Below are 15,026 nucleotides of genomic sequence, written 5' to 3' on the forward strand. Positions count from 1 at the left end.
GGTAGAGGATGGTCCTCAGGCACCAATACAAGATCTGGTTAAATTAGCCTTTAAGGTCTGTAACTCCAGAGAGGAGACGGCTGAGGCAGTGCGACAGGCACGCCTCAAACAGAAGGCCCAACTCCTAGCAGCGGCTTTACAGCCCAATTGTAACCCCAGACCAGAGAGTACACACTCCGCAGACTCCAAGGCTACGAAAGGAGCCTGCTATAAGTGCGGCAAGGCAGGACACTATGCCAACAGGTGTCCGCAAGGTCCCCGAGCCCCAATGCAGCCTTGCCATAAGTGCAAGGCGTCAGGACATTGGGCCAATGAATGTCCTAAGCCTCGTCCACCAGCAACCCCTGCCCTGCTTGCCAGCAGGGAGGACACTGGAAGTCTGATTGCCCCACCCTGAGAACAGGTGCTGCGTCTCCACGTGACCCCCTTTCCCAGGATCCTGGGAGCTCCTTCCAGCTCCTACATCTGGACGACGACAACTGAAGGTGCCGAGACTCGGGGACCCCCATCACCCTCGCCGAGCCGCGGGTAACTCTCCTGGTAGCGGGTAAGACAATCAATTTTTTTTTAATCAACAGCGAGGCTACCTATTCTGTTTTGCCGTCCTTCTCTGGACCTAGCCTTCCATCCAATATCTCTGTAGTAGGAGTAGACGGAAAGCCATCCACCCCACGAAAAACTCCACTCCTTAATTGCTGCCTGGCCAACAACTACTCTGCACACTTGTTCCTCATTCCCAGCTAAAGAGGGCCCCCACCGGGAACAATCAGTGGACATCAGTTCAACTTTCCCCCACTCCCTCAAACTTACAAAACTTTCTTAACTAGTTCATGCTCCCTGACCCCTGGCGCTTAGCTCGCTTTCTCACCATCTTCTACATAAACCTATCAGACTTTCAATACATAACCCCAGACCCATATCTACCTCCAGACAATAGTCCAGAGCAGTGGTTCTCCATCTCCTAACTTTCATTGAACATCTCCAGTGGCAAGGGACACTCCGTGACTACACGGAAAACGAAGTCTCATTTTATACTTATATTGCTGTTTCACTCATACACTCAGACCTTTGCTAGTCCGCCTACTGTATGGCAATTTTTTTCTCATCACTGAAACTGGCCACAAGACAGCCGAACACACTCAGTAGTACATAGTTCTGCCAGTTGCCTTCCTTAAGGCCATCAAACTTCTCTCCACACAATAGAGACCCTTTCTCATGGCTCGCACTTATCTGCCAAAGGCTAGACTTAACCTACACTGTGAATATAACCAATCTCTCCCACTGCTTCCTCTGTGAGGCTTTAGAAGGCCCCACCTAGTGGCAGCCCCCTGCCCATGGCCTTCAACACAACTGGTCAAACATCCCACAATTCACTTACACTCCAGGCGCCACTATACCAGAAATCCAAACTGCCCAATCCTTCCTTTCCGTTATTCAACTCCAAATTCATCCTGAGGTAATCATACTCAGGCACCCAATGGAGGCCAAACAGCCCCATTGAAGGCTATTTCTCGTGCAACTGATCTCTCTCTAAACTCTTAACCATACAGCCATTAACTGATCCCTCTATGTCCCCGTGTCCTTGGTCCCCAGTCTAACTTTATACAGCCAGGCAGAAGTAGCAGAGCTTTTCCAGCAACTTTCCATGCCACTACGCCACCCCGTTAAAAAAAAAAAAAAAAAAAAAAAAAAAGGCTGTTTTCCCCTCGTTATTGGAATCAGCTGAAAGCCTGGCCTCCCTGCAGTGCCGAACTACCTCAATAGCCTAAGTAGCTGCCCAAAACAGGCGAGCCCTAGACTTGCTTACAGCTGAAAAAGGAGGCACTTGTCTCTTCCTTGGAGAAGAGTGCTGCTATTATGTTAGCAAGTCAGGCCTAGTAGACACTAACATTCAAACCCTCAATAAAATAAAAACTGAGATACAAAACCTTAACACCCCAACCTTGCCGGGACCTTCCTTCTGGGTTTTGCCCATATTCCGACAAATGCTTCCATACCTCGTTCCTATACTAATACTGTGCCTTATTTTATTCTTCATCCGTACGTCCAAATGCCAACCATGGACCCCGACCTTAACGACGCCCCTTAACAGCAGGAAGTAGCCAGACAGACCACGGCGCCCCTTTATCACTATTACCAATAAAAGGTTGGACTGTTTGGACGAACGGAGGCAAGATGGCGCACTTCCGGGTTCTTCATCCCCCCCAACTTTTCCCGCGCGCGGGAAAATGCAGCTGACGCCCGGGAAGGTGCAGACCAACTGGGCATGCGCCAGGTGACGTCAATCTGAAGAGACCAAGATTTACCTGGTCGCACCTGCGGAACGCCCCCGGACACGCCTGTGCCCCGCCTATCGCCCTCCCACTCCCAGAAAAGCCGCTCGGGACCAGTGCCACGCGCGGACTTCCCAGCTTCCCCACTGCGGTGGGGACTGCCGGAACTCCGTCCGAGAGCAGCATGGAGAACTCTGTGGGCCTCACTTGCCGGAGGCCAACAGACCTCTCCTTACCCACCTTCTTCCCCTGAAGCTAGGTGACCAAAATAAACTTGCAGTTTTGCTCCTACCCTTGCCTAGTCGCTGGTTCCTTTGCGCCCGCTCTGGTGGTCTTAGAAAAACAAGTCAGAAATAACATTTAATAAATGAATGCCATGCCAACCCTGGATTTCTCTAATGTCAGAGAAATGAATATTTGGCATCTGTCTGATACTAGCAGCCAAACTTAATGCTGATTAATTAACCTAAAGAAGCCATCTGCCTTGAGGGAAGAGCATGATCACAGACACCAAAGCAAAAAAGGGCTAAAGTATTCAAGGCTAAAAGAGGAAAGACACGCCGGACGTGGTGGCTCAAGCCTGTAATCCCAGCACTTTGGGAGGCCGAGACGGGCAGATCACGAGGTCAGGAGATCGAGACCATCCTGGCTAACACGGTGAAACCCCGTCTCTACTAAAAATACAAAAAACTAGCCGGGCGAGGTGGCGGGCGCCTGTAGTCCCAGCTACTCCGGAGGCTGAGGCAGGAGAATGGCGTAAACCCGGGAGGCGGAGCTTGCAGTGAGCTGAGATCTGGCCACTGCATTCCAGCCTGGGCAACAGAGCAAGACTCCGTCTCAAAAAAAAATAAGAGGAAAGACACAAAAGCAAGAGATGAAGTGAGAAGTAGGCAAAAGCCAAATCATGCAAGACCTCACAGGCCTTTTTTTTTTTTTTTTTTAAATAATACAGCTAAGAAATGAAAAGAAATAAAAAATAAAAGTAACTGATTTCCTTGGGCAGCAGAATTACTGGGAGACAGAGGTTGTACACTAAATATTCTAAATGTTTCTAAAAATAGAAATACATTATTCAAGAGCATGTAGTACTTGCAAATGATCAAACATTTCTAAAGAAAACTGCCCAGCCCTATTAATAAAGTATTTCTGCAATACAGCTGCAATAATTAAAAGGTACATAGCATATTACAATCTTTGTTGTATCTATTATTTGAGTTGATCTACATACTAACATGATATGAAAATATGTGCTAAAGTTTTTGGAAGAAAAGGATGATTTATTTATTTATTTATTTATTTTTGAGATGAAGTCTCTCCTTGTCACCCAGGCTGGAGTGCAGCAGCACAATCTCGGCTCACTGCAACCTTTGGCTCCCAGGTTCAAATGATTCCTGCCTCAGCCTCCCAAGTAGCTGGGATTACAGGCATGCACTACCACGCCCGGCTAAATTTTGTATTTTTAGTAGAGACGGGGTTTCACCATGTTGGCCAGGCTGGTCTCGAACTCCTGACCTCAAGCAATCCACCTGCCTTGGCCTCCCAAAGTGCTGGGATTACAGGCGTGAGCCACTGTGCCCGGCCAGGATGATTCTTTTTAAAAAAAAATGTTTTGAGAAACATCCATTCTTTTAAACATTTCCACATATTCTCACTGCTTGTTTTATTCAACTGGCTGTTCGAACAAAAGTAAAAATTATCCATACCATATTTATGTCCAATTCAGCAATTATTACTTACAATTTCAGGAATAAGAAACAAGAGAATCAGTGTTTTAACAGTTTTTTTCAGCTGCTAATTTAAACAAATAGAAAAAGCAACTATTAACAATCAAAAAATAAATGAAAAACAGACCAAAAGAGTAAGCATTCCTTTCCCTTCAGAGAGATTTTACCTTCAGAGACTATGCTGTCTTACAGTATTCTACTATCGTTACATATACATAAGAAAAATACCAAGGCAACCCTACATTGTTTCTGTTACAGAAACTTTATACAGTTAAGAGGAAAATAAACATGAAGTAACAAACATAAAAAGGCACTCTACCTCACCAAATGGAACAAATGATTTTTCTTTTTCTTTTTCTTTTTTTTTTTTTTTTTTGAGACAATCTCGCTCTGCCGCCCAGGCCAGAGTGCAGTGGCACGACCTCACAACCCCCCGCCTCCCGGTTTAAGTGATTCTCCTGCCTCAAGCTCTTGAGTAGCTGAGATTACGGGCATTCGCCATCACACTCAGCTAATGTTTGTATTTAGTAGAGACAGAGTTTCACCATGTTGGCCAAGCTGGTCTCGAACTCCTGGGTTCAAGTTATCCGCCCATCTCAGCCTCCCAAAGCGCTGGGATTACAGGAGTGAGCCATCAGGCCTGGCGGAACAAATAAATTTTTTTTTTTTTGAGACAGAGTCTTGCTCTGTTACCCACGCCAGAGTGGAATGGCGTGATCTTGGCTCGCTGTAACCTCCACTTCCCAGGTTCAAGCCATTCTCCTGCCTCAGTCTCCCAGGTAGCTGGGACTACAGCCATGCGCCACCAGAGTGGGCTAATTTTTTTATATTTTTAGTAGAGATGGGGTTTCACCATGCCGGCCGGGCTGGTCTCAAACTCCTAGACTCAAGTGCTCCACACGCCTCAGCCTCCCAAAGTGCTGGGATTATATGAGCCACCGCACCCGGCCTCAACAAGACATTTTGTCTTGCCTTGCTCAACAAGAACTGATGGTTCCTGACAGATGAACAAGAGGACAACAAGTAGCAAAACGTGAAAGTGTTACAGTTCTAACACTCAAAAAAGAGAAAAAGAACATTACAACTAGATAACTGCATTTAGTTATATGATAAGCCCTCCAGGTTTCCTCTAAACCATTACATTGTTCTGTATCCACATTCAAGGCCTCCAAAGATTAATTTGCATTATCAAGAGATTTGAAAAGACAAACTAAATTTCAGTAGTAAAACCTGTAAGAGATTCATTTTTTAGTAGATGATAGAACTCAATGGTAAACACTGGCCAGGTGTGGTGGCTCATCCCTGTAATCCCAGCACTTTGGGAGGCCAACGCAGGCAGATCACCTGAGATTAGGAATTGGAGATTAGCTTGGCCAACATGGTGAAACCCCGTCTCTACTAAAAATACAAAAATTTGCCAGGCATGGTGGCAGGCATCTGTAATCCCAGCTACTTGGGAAGCTGAGGCAGGAGAATCCCTTGAACCTGGGAAGCAGAGGGCACAGTGATCCGAGATTGCGCCACTGCACTCCATCCTGGGTGACAGAGCAAGACTCCGTCTCAAGAAAAAAAAACTCAACGGTAAACATGACAATATTATTTTTGTTAATGATGTTAATACATCTAACAAGCATGGGGGAAAAAACTGTATACAGACTTTAAACATTGTTTAAATAACTTACAATGTAAGGCTGGGCGCGGTGGCTCACACCTATAATCCTAGCACTTTGGAAAGACGAGGTGAGCAGATCACTTGAGGTCAAGAGTTTGAGACCAGCCTGGCCAACATGGTGAAACCCCGTCTCTACTAAAAATACAAAATTAGCCAGGTGTGGTGGCGGGCACCTGTGATCCCAGCTCCTCAGGAGACTGAGGCAGGAGAATCGCTTGAACCCGGGAGGCGGAGGATGCAGTGAGCCGAGACAGCACCGCTGCACTCCAGCCTGGGCAAAAAGTGTGAAACTGTCTTAAAATAAATAAATAAATAAAAATTCACAATGTAAATATGAAGGTTCCCCTGCCCTGAAGTTTTCAATCTATGAGAAGGCATAAATACACAAAATGCAAAATAATTTGAGGCAAATAATGCAAAATTACAACAGATGAGTAGTATGGTTTCATAAATACACAGAATTTACATTAGAAGATTAAGGTTAGAGTCTTTGTTCTGACTCCATCACTAAATTTTTGAATTTTGGTGCATCTAGTCTATTTGTATTTCAGTTTCCTTATCTATAATACACAAGGTTGGATTCCAACATTCAAGCAATAATTCTTTGATTCTATGATACGAGTCCACATAAGATCAAAAACCAAGGGAATACTAAAATAACAAGGGGTAAGGAAAGCAACAGGACAGGCACAGTGGCTCACCCCTATAATCCCAGCACCTTGGGAAGCCAAGGTGGGAGGATCGTTTGAGGCCAAGAACTCAAAACCAGCCTGAACAACACAGTGAGACCCTATATCTGCAAAAAAAAAAAAAAAAAAAAAAATTTCCAGGCACTGATGCACACCTATAACCCTGGCCTTTGGGAGGTTCAAGTTACAATAAGGAGCTGTGATCAGGCCACTGTACTCCAGCCTGGGCAACAGAGCAAGACCCTGTTAAGAAAAAAAAAAAGAAAAAGAAAAGAGAATAAGCAAGCAACATGGGGAACAGGAAAAACATTTGGAAGGCTGCACCAAAGGACCAAAGGCGAAACTTCAACAAAATTTTACTTCATCTGCTACTTGGTAATTTAGGAGAAAAAAAATTGTTTCAAGACTAGGCAACCTGGCCAGGCGCAGTGGCTCACGCTTGTAATCCCAACACTTTGGGAGGCCGAGGCATGTGGATCACTTGAGGTCAGGAGTTCAAGACCAGCCTGGCCAACATGATGAAACGCCATCTCTACTAAAAATACAAAATTATCCAGGGGTGGTGGCATGCACCTGTAATCCTAGCTACTCAGAAGACTGACAAAGGAGAATCACTTGAACCAAGGAAGCAGAGGTTGCAGTGAGCCAAGATGATGGTGCCACTGCACTCCAGCCTGGGTGACAGAGTGAGATGCCTCAAATTTAAAAAAAAAAAAAAAAAAAAAACGGCCGGGCGCGGTGGCTCAAGCCTGTAATCCCAGCACTTTGGGAGGCCAAGACTTTGGGTGGATCACGAGGTCAGGAGGTCGAAACCATCCTGGCTAACACAGTGAAACCCCGTCTCTACTAAAAAATACAAAAACAAAAACTAGCCGGGCGAGGTGGTGGGCGCCTGTAGTCCCAGCTACTCGGGAGGCTGAGGCAGGAGAATGGCGTAAACCTGGGAGGCGGAGTTTGCAGTGAGCTGAGATCAAGCCACTGCACTCCAGCCTGGGCAACAGAGCGAGACTTCGTCTCAAAAAAAAAAAAAAGGGAAAGAGGCCGGGCACAATGGCTCACACCTGTAATCCCAGTACTTTGGGAGGCCAAGGAAGGTGGATCACCCGAGGTCGGGAGTTTGAGACCAGCGTGACCAACATGGAGAAACCCCGTCTCTCCTAAAAATACAAAATTAGCCAGGTGTGGTGGCGCATGCCTGTAGTCCCAGCTACTAGGAAGGCCGAGGTAGGAGAATCGCTTGAACCCAGGAGGCAGAGGTTGCGGTGAGCCGAGATCGCACCACTGCACTCCAGCCTGGGCAACAGAGCGAGACCAAAAAAAAGGACGGACGAACGGAAGGAAGGAAGGATGGAAGGAAGGAAGGAAATAAAGAAAGAAAGAAAAAGGAATGATATGAAGGTAGAAAAATACAAAGGGTAAATAATTAGAGATTGGTTAGGTGAGAGTGGACAGCTCCTATAAAGAAATAGTGCTGGCCCCAGAAAAACAGATTTGAGCAGACTGTTAGAAGGCTATGAATTCTGAACTATACTCTGAAGATAAGAGTTATCACTGGTTTCTGAAAAGTGAAGGATGTTTGAAGCATAATTCTAAGGTTTAGGAAGCCATATTAACTAGAGAGAAAAACCAAGTAGAAAATCCAATTAAAGGCCCGTGAGTAGTTCAAAGATAAAAATGGCTGGCAAAAATCAGCCAATGTTGTTATGTGCATAGAGATAACACTGAAGTTTGTGTCTGGGCAATTGAAAGCATGGTAATGTCACCAAAACAAAGTCAGCATATGGAATCAGTTTTGACAGGAAGACTATCAGTTCTATCTTCACTAGAGTTTAAGGTGAGGATCAGCAAGACATAAAGTTGTCTTAAATCTTTAAATGTCATATTTAGCCTTGTCGTCTTCCTAACATCACAGTATTTATAGAGAATTTGTTAAAGGCTCAGTGATTTTAAAAGTTCCCTTCAATTTTACTTATCAATGAAATAATCATTTAATTTTCTAGTGCAGATAAAGAATATTTGGTATTTTTCTATGTTATAAATTCTAAAAATTATTAAACCATGATTTTAAAAATGAACTGTATCTGTATTCACTAAGTCTTCCAAACAAGTGATTTATAATAATCACATCATATATACCTTCAGCTTTGAAAAACACAATGGTGAAAAAGTAAAATAATACAAAGTAAAAGTACAAAGCAATAAAAAGGTAAAACTCTAGAAGAATTTTGAAAAATGAATATAGGCCGGGTGCGGTGGCTCACACTTGTAATTCCAGCACTTTGGGAGGCCGAGGCAGGTGAATCACTTGAGGTCAGGAGTTCGACACCAGCCTAGTCAACACGGTGAAACTCCGTCTCTACTAAAAATACAGGCCGGGCGTGGTGGCTCATGCCTGTAATCCCAGCACTTTGGGAGGCCGAGGTGGGTGGATCACAATGTCAGAAGTTCAAGACCAACCCGGACAAGATGATGAAACCCTGCCTCTACTAAAAATACAAAAAGTAGGCGGGCGTGGTGGCGGGCGCCGGTAATCCCAGCTACTGGGGAGGCTGAAACAGAGAATTGCTTGAACCCGGCAGGCGGAGGTTGCAGTGAGTCAAGATCGTGCCACTGCACTCCAGCCTGGGCGACAGGGCGAGACTTCGTCTCAACAAAAAAAGAAAAAAAAAAAAAATATATATATATATATACACACAAAAATTAGCTGGGCATGGTGGCACACACTGTAGTCCCAGCTACTCGGGAGGCTGAGGCACAAGAATCACTTGAACCTGGGAGGCAGAGGTTGCAGTGAGCCAAGACGGTGCCACTGCACTCCAGCCTGGGCAACAGAGTGAGACTGTGTCTCAAAAAAAAAAAAAAAAAAGCAAAGAAAAAAACCCAGACCATGAAGTATCACTTCATATCTCTTTTATTATTTTCCTTTTTGATTTTTTTTTTTTAATTTTCTTAATTTAGAGACAGAGTTTCACTATATTGCCTAGGCTGATCTCAAACTCCTGGCCTCCAGCTATCCTCCCATCTTGGCCTCCCAAAGTGCTGGGATTACAGGCTTGAACTACCGTGCCTGGGTCTCCTTCAGGATCTAACAAAACATTACACGTAATTTTCTTTTTTTTTTTTTTTGAGACGGAGTCTTGCTCTGTTGCCAGGCTGGAGTACAGTGGCGATCTTGGCTCACTGTAACCTCCGACCCCCGGGTTCATGCAATTCTCCTGCCTCAGACTACCAATCAACTGGGATTACAGGCGCGTGCCACCACGCCCGGCTAATTTTTGTATTTTTAGTAGAGACGGAGTTTCACCATGTTGGCCAGGCTGGTCTCGATCTCCTGACCTCGTGATCCGCCTGCCTCGGCCTCCCAAAGTGCTGGGATTACAGGCGTGAGCCACCGCGCCGGGCCAACATTACACGTAGGTTTCAAATTTTATTTAGTTGGACCTGAAAGCACTGCAGAAACCTGGACAAAAGACAATGCCTGGAAAAATAAGTACACATTTTAAAATTTAATACATGAGCCAACAGCTGAGTAGATCTGAACACTCTGCAAACTATGGTTATGGATATTAAAGACAATTCCCACAGATCACAATTTTCCCAAAGAAGTCTCAGAGTTTGTGGTCAAGATGAAAAGAAAGTATCATTTACCAACCAGTGCATATTACTATCAAGTTGTGAATGGGATGCCTATTGAAGAACATCACTGACTTCACTACCACAAGAAAATAAAGTGTTTTAAAAAGAAAAGAAAGAATATTATTGACAATTACCGAACAAAACTTTCTTCCTAGGTTATTTCTCCGTTTACTGTGTGACCTCGCTGAATGCTGAGAGTTTAGGCACACTGGTTTCCAGGTGCTGAAGAAATCGTTATAGATGGTTTGTCATAAGTCTAACAAAGTAAGATTTTTAAAATGAGTACCTCCTAGCAACACTTACCCGTTTTGGGGGGACATTGAGCTGCTTTGCTCCCCACCCAAAGAAGGGTTAGGAAATTCTCCTTAACCTCATTCTTTCCTAATTTCTAGGGCTTCTTACCTAATCTAACGTGTATAATTATGTTCAGGTGACTCCAAGTTCATCGGTTTGACTCCGAGAGCCTTTCTACGGTTTCTACGTCCTCAGTCCTGAACAAAACTCAGCTTCCTGAGCTTCTAACGGCGAATTTAACTTGTATGTTAATTTAGAAGAAAAGTTACAAAACCTATCGAAATGGTTTTTTTTTAACCAAACATATATACAACTCAAGTCAAAAGTTCACAGCCCCAGCAACTCGCGTACGAATCTGAAGCAGGTCCAGACGATTAAAGTCACAGCCCCGGACTAGAAAACGGCCGGCGGGTGGGGGGAGGGGCGAGGTCGCGTCCCGAAGATGTCCACCCGCAGCACCGCGCAGCCTGCCGCCTCCCCTCTTCTCGCGCTAGAGGTGAGAGCGCCCTTCCTCCTACCACGTCCCTACCTTCCCGGCCTCGGATTACGCCACAGCTAGCAAAAGGTCTTTTTCAGGAGAAAACAGACAAGTCAGCCAGCGCGCCGCACACTCGACCTCCCAGCCTCGCAGGGACGGCCGCCCGGGCTCTCACCCCGACGCAGCGCTCCAGGGGCTGACAAGGAGGCCGCGGGGTAGCCCTCCCCGGGGCAATGGCCCGAGGGCCTCGGGGAATCCCGGTGCATAAGTTCGGACCCTCTGAGCAGCCTCCGCGCCCCCTCCGGCTCAGCTCCGAGCCTGCAGACGGCGCCCCCGGGGCTAACTCAGCGGGGAAGAGGAAGCAACGCAGCGAGTAACAGGCTGTGTGGATGGACAGCGGACTGAAGGGGGGTGGATGTGTGTCTGCCTGCCAGCAAGGCCGTCTCACCTTCCTGCTGCCGAGCCGGGCAGCTCCAGCTCACCTGAGGAGGGCTCCAGGACGCCACCGCGGCCGCGGTGATGGCCGTAACGGCACGAGGCCTGCGCTCCGCCGCCGACGCGTAGCTCTCGGGAGAGGGGCGGGGCACGCGCGGTGGGCAGGCGGATCCGTGCGGGCAGGAAACCCACTCTCGGCCCAATCTGATAGGTTCAGTCGCCCCCTTTCCCGGTCCCTGATGCGACAGCGGTCTGTGCCGCACTGGGATTGGGCCGGCCCACATGTCAATCAAGCGCCGTGCGTGGTGTGGAGGGAGCGGAGGCTGCGCCGCGGGGCGAAGCGAGCTAGAGGGTGAGAAGCGTCGGGCCTGACCAGAAGCGTTTTGGCTTTTCCCTCTGCGATTGCTCTGGCAGGTTACTTTGAGCCTTCCTCCTCAGCGCCGCAGGAGAGACTCCACAGCGAGAATGACTGTGTCCTGAGTTCAGCCCCCACTGCTCTGGGAGCTTCCCCCGGTTTCTGCACTTGAAGAATGTCTTCCCAGCGAAAGGTTCTTAGGAGCGGGGAGCGACAAAGAAAAAGAAAAGCAGACCTGAAAATTGGGACCTGGGAGAAATGTAAGACATGTGCTTAATTTGAGGCACAGACCAAAAGAAGCTGAGGGCCCGCTAAAAGTGTCCTCGTGCTTGGGCAGCTTATAATTACATTACATTCTTGGCGGCAGTAGTGTTATGAAGAGGACCTTTGGAGCCAGGTCTGCCCATTCTTAGGGCTCCAGCCACTGGCTGAGTTATCAGTAAGTTGGTTCTTCCCCTCGCCAGTACCTGCCTCATTTCTTTTTTTTTTTTTTTTTTTTTTTTGAGACGAGTTTCGCTCTGTCGCCAGGTTGAAGTGCAGTGGCGCGATCTCGGCTCACTGCAACCTCCGCCTCCGGGTTCGAGATTATCCTGCCTCAGCCTCCAGAGTAGCTAGGACTACAGGCGTGTACCACCACGCCCAGCTTTTTTTTTTTTTTTTTTTTTTTTTTGTATTTTTAGTAGAGACGGGGGTTTCACCATGTTGGCCAGGATAGTCTCGATCTCTTGTCCTCGTGATCCGCCAGCCTCGGCCTCCCAAAGTGCTGGGATTACAGGCGTGAGCCACCACGCTCAGCTGCCTCATTTCTTCTTAACCATCTTTGTGGCTCAGTTTAGGGTCGCTCCTCAGGGAAGTTTGCTGAGTTAGGTACCTTCTTTGGAGCATAGGTATTTTCTCCATCCGAGCTATTGAAATGGTTTGCCTGTATCCCTACCTAGATTGTAAACTCCACTGAATCAGGAACCATGTCTGTTCAGTTTCTCCTTAGGGCCTTGTAGTAGGGTAGATGGTCAGTAAATACTGTTTTTTAAGGCATTAATACTTATTTTAATCCTGGCCCTGGCTATAAGTCTCAAAAGTTTGCATTTTCTGCATTTAACTTAAAAATTATTTGATTGGTAATGCATGCATGTGGTTAGCCTGTGCTGTAATTTAGATGTTTGTCCCCCTAAACTTCCTGTTGAAACTTGATCCCCAATGTTGGAGGTAGGGACTAATGGGCAGTGTTGGGTCATGGAGGTGGTTCCTTCATGAATAGATTAACGTCCTCCCTGGGAAGGGGGTAACTATTTCCGCGAGAGCTGGTTAAAAAGAACGTCGCACTTCCCTTCTTTTTCTTCCTCTCTGGCCATGTAATCTCTGCACACACCAGCTCTCGTTTGCCTTCTGCTGTGAGTATAAGCAGTCTTAAGCTCCCATCAGATGCAGATGCTCAGTCTTGAACTTTTCCAGACATCAGAACCATAAGCCAAATAAACCTTTTTTATTTATAAATTATCCAGCCTTGGCTGTTCCTTTCTAGCAGCACTAAAGGGACTAAGACAACCTGCCTATGTAGGATCACAAGGTCAAGCACAAATTTATCTGTCATGCTGTACTATCCTCAGGTTGGCTGAGACAAGTAGACCATGAAACTGGGCAACAGCTACTCTATGTCTACATTCTATTGTTGGCATCCAAAGTGAATATTGGCGGTGGATTTTGAGTTTATTCTAAGGGTTTAAATAGCTTTGCATGTTTTATCATGACTGGTATGGACTGAATTGCATCCCCCCAAAAAATTCATATGCTGAAGCCCTCACTCCTAATGTGACTATATAAATGTTCCTCAACTTACAAAGGAGTTATGTTCCAATAAACCCACCATAAATTGAAAATACCATAAGTTGAAAAGATCGTAAGTCAAAAATGCATTTAATGCTTCTAACCTACCAAACATCATAGCTTAGTGTAGCCTACCTAAAACGTGCTCAGAATACTTACATTAGCCTTCAGTTAGGCAAAATCATCTAACAGAAAGCTTATTTTTAAATAAAGTATTATTTCATGTAATCTACTAAATACTGAATGAAAAACTGGATGGTTTTATGGGTACTCAAAGTACAGATTCTAGAGTGCATATGGCTTTTGCACCATCATAAAGTCAAAAAAATCTTAAGTCAGGGACCATCTCTATTTGGGGCTAGGCCTTTAGGGAGGTAATAAAAATTAAATTAGGTCATAAAGGTGGGGCCCTAATCCCATAAGATAACGTCTTTATAGAAAGTGGCACCAGGCCGGGCGCGGTGGCTCAAGCCTGTAATCCCAGCACTTTGGGAGGCCAAGACGGGCGGATCACGAGGTCAGGAGATCGAGACCATCCTGGCTAACACGGTGAAACCCCGTCTCTACTAAAAAAAAAAAAAAAAAAAATACAAAAAAAAATTAGCCGGGCGAGATGGCGGGCGCCTGTAGTCCCAGCTACTCGGGAGGCTGAGGCGAGAGAATGGCGTAAAACCCAGGAGGCGGAGCTTGCAGTGAGCTGAGATCCGGCCACTGCACTCCAGCCTGGGCGACAGAGCGAGACTCCGTCTCAAAAAAAAAAAAAAAAAAAAGAAAGTGGCACCAGAGAGCTCTCTCCATTTGAGAACACAGCAAAACAGACATCTGCAAGCCAGTGAGAGAGCCCTCACCCAAAACTGACCATGCCGGCACCCTCTTTTGGACCTCCCAACCTACAGAACTTTGAAAAAATAAACCTGTTGTGTAAGCCACCCAATCTAGTATTTTGTTAAGGCAGCCCAAGCTAATACAATGGTTTTATTTGTTGATACATTTTATAAAGTTTACAGACTGAGATATTAATATTATATTCATTTTTGAAGAAACTTGTCCAGAGTTAAAACTATTGCTGCAAAATCACCCATCAAATTGTTAGCACAGCTTGGCTCAATTTTAATTCTAATTACATACGTAACATCTGATGGAGGCAGAAGGTGTGAAATCAAATACAACAGGTAAAAGACAGAAATACAGTTCTTGCCTTCATGTAGCTTACCACCACCTTAAGTGGGGAAAATTAACCCAGAAAAAAATATGCTTAAGTCATACATTCAGATTTTTTTTTTTTTTTTTTTGAGATGGAGTCTTGCTTTTTTGCCCAGGCTGGAGTACAGTGGCACCACCTCAGCTCACTGCAGCCTCCACCTCCCGGATTCAAGCAATTCTCCTGCATCAGCCTCCCAAGTTGCTGGGACTACAGGCACACACCACCACACCTGGCTAATTTTTTGTAATTTTAGTAGAGATGGGTTTCACAATGTTGGTCATGCTGGTCTCAAACTCCTGACCTCAGGTGATCCACCTCAGCCTCCCAAAGTGTTGGGATTACAGGCGTGAGCCACAGCACCCAGCCACTTTATCTTAATTTTCCTTCTTTAATCTTTCTCATCACTCATTCTTACCAGGAACTCTGAAAAAAAAATTTAAGA

The 15,026-nt window shown here is 45.8% G+C and overlaps 1 protein-coding gene across 3 annotated transcripts in view; it reads right to left on the reverse strand.

The window, feature by feature from the left end:
• Positions 1-11,386, reverse strand: part of NCK1 (NCK adaptor protein 1) — a 105,140-nt gene extending 93,754 nt beyond the window's left edge. The window contains exon 1 of one of the 3 annotated variants that reach the window (XM_033212559.1): positions 11,249-11,386. The gene's annotated coding sequence lies outside the window, so the exon portion shown is untranslated. Of the gene's footprint in view, positions 1-10,817; positions 11,066-11,214 lie in introns of those variants that run through there. The other 2 variants (XM_033212558.1, XM_033212560.1) reach the window with 2 other exon arrangements.
• Positions 11,387-15,026: the final 3,640 nt, after the last annotated feature.

This window comes from Trachypithecus francoisi, unplaced genomic scaffold (assembly GCF_009764315.1).
Source record: "Trachypithecus francoisi isolate TF-2019V2 unplaced genomic scaffold, Tfra_2.0 Lachesis_group0, whole genome shotgun sequence".
In the NCBI taxonomy this organism is placed as follows: domain Eukaryota; kingdom Metazoa; phylum Chordata; class Mammalia; order Primates; family Cercopithecidae; genus Trachypithecus; species Trachypithecus francoisi.